This window comes from Camelina sativa, chromosome 15 (genome assembly GCF_030686135.1).
Source record: "Camelina sativa cultivar CO46 ecotype springtype chromosome 15, ASM3068613v1".
NCBI classification, from domain to species: Eukaryota; Viridiplantae; Streptophyta; class Magnoliopsida; order Brassicales; family Brassicaceae; genus Camelina; species Camelina sativa.
In genome coordinates this window covers 22,226,040-22,227,992 of record NC_141894.1, presented here as the reverse complement: position 1 = coordinate 22,227,992, position 1,953 = coordinate 22,226,040, and the positions used below count along the sequence as shown (strand labels likewise).

At 43.5% G+C, this 1,953-nt stretch overlaps 1 non-coding gene across 1 annotated transcript; it reads right to left on the bottom strand.

Annotated features, from left to right (window-relative positions):
• Positions 1 to 400: 400 nt before the first annotated feature.
• On the bottom strand, positions 401 to 507 carry LOC147926909 (small nucleolar RNA R71). Its single transcript, XR_015583071.1, has one exon. It is a non-coding gene; the product is annotated as a small nucleolar RNA R71 (small nucleolar RNA).
• Between the last annotated feature and the right edge of the window lie 1,446 nt (positions 508 to 1,953).

The window sequence follows — 1,953 nt, the reverse complement described above, 5'->3', positions numbered from 1 at the left end:
GATCATGGAGCAACAAGCTAACCATGAGCAGAGACCTAGGCACATTGGTGATGGAGATGCACCCAACACCCACAACCAAAGGGCTGGTATTGTGCCTCCAATAGTGCCAAACAACAACTTTGAGATCAAGAGTGGATTGATCTCCATGATTCAAGCTAACAAGTTCCATGGGTTACCAATGGAGGATCCACTAGATCACCTTGATGAGTTTGACAGAATCTGTGGTCTTACAAAGATCAATGGAGTGAGTGAAGATGGATTCAAGTTGAGGCTCTTCCCATTCTCACTTGGAGATAAGGCACACCTTTGGGAGAAGACTCTTCCTACTGGAGCAATAACCACATGGGATGCTTGCAAGAAGGCTTTCTTAGCCAAATTCTTCTCCAATGCAAGGACTGCTAGGTTGAGGAATGAGATTTCTGGGTTTGCTCAAAGAAACAATGAAAGCTTTTGTGAAGCATGGGAGAGATTCAAAGGATTTCAGACTCAATGTCCTCATCATGGCTTCAGCAATGAGTCACTCTTGAGTACATTGTATAGAGGAGTGCTTCCCAAGATAAGGATGCTTCTTGACACAGCTTCTAATGGCAACTTCCTAAACAAGAATGTGGAAGAAGGCTGGGAATTAGTTGAGAATCTTGCTCAGTCAGATGGCAACTATAATGAGGACTATGACAGAACCATAAGGAGTTCCTCAACTGATCAAGAGGACAAGTACAAGAAGGACTTGAAGATGGTCAATGAGAAGCTTGACAAGATCCTTCTTAGCTAACAAAAGTCTATTCACTTCATTGGTGAAGAAGAGGTTCCAGTTCAAGAGGGGGAGACTGAGTTTGCTGAGTTATGCTACATGCAAAATCAGGGAGGATTCAAAGGCTACAACCAAGGAGGTTTCAAGAACAACAATCTCTCTTATAGGAGTACCAATGTGGCTAATCTTCAAGACCAAGTCTATCCACCTCAACAGCCTCAACAGCAACAAAACTACATCCCCAAAGAACAACATCAAGTGTTCCAGCCTCAGTTGTGTCCCCCACCAGGGTTTCAGACTAACCAAGGCCAAGAACAAGACTTAAGAGCAATGATGCAACAATTGTTGATTGGGCAAAAACAAGGCAAGATTGAGGAAGCCAAACAGTTTGCTGAGTTGAACCAAAGGTTAACATCACAATACAATGATCTGAATATGAAGTTTGAGGGTCTTAATTCAAGAGTGAAGTATATGGAGAGTAATATTGCATCTACTTCAGCTCCAAAACCCAACCAACTCCCTGGAAAAGCTGTTCATAATCCAAGGGAGTTCACAGCCAAAGCCTTTCAAATTAATGAGGAAGAAGTCACCGAGGACAGTGAAGTCCAAGTTTGGGGGAATTCATTAGTTACTGAAGCCCCAAGTGACGTTTGTGCAAAACAACAGGAGCTCGCAAGCGAACTCGACCAGGAACTCGAGCAGTCACTCCACTGAGTGCATGCTCGAGTGGTCGATCGAGCTGGAGACTCCGAAGCTGTCAAACCTGCTAAGTACATTCCTCCTGCTTCAAAGCCTCCACTACCATTCTCTGGGCGTTTCAAAGCACAGAAAATTAAGGAGTTTAGGGAAATCATTGATAGAAAGGAAATGTTGGCTAAGCTACAAGAGGAAGAAAGGGTTTTGAAGGAAGAAGCTTTGGTTGAGAAAAAGGAAGAAGTGATGGCTATTCAAGAGATCATCATTGCTTACCAAGAAGAGGAGAGAGGACCTGCCTTGGAACAGTATGAATCATATCCTCTCTATAGGGATTTTCTGCTTGATTTGTCAAAAAAGAAGGCTCAAGATCAAGATGAGAAGGATCTTGAGAACCTTGGAGGAGTGATCATCCCACTTAAGCTTAAGGATCCAGGGCCATTCTATCTGCCTTGCACAATCAGTTACCTCCACTACAACCAATGCCTTTGTGATTTGGGAGCTTCAAC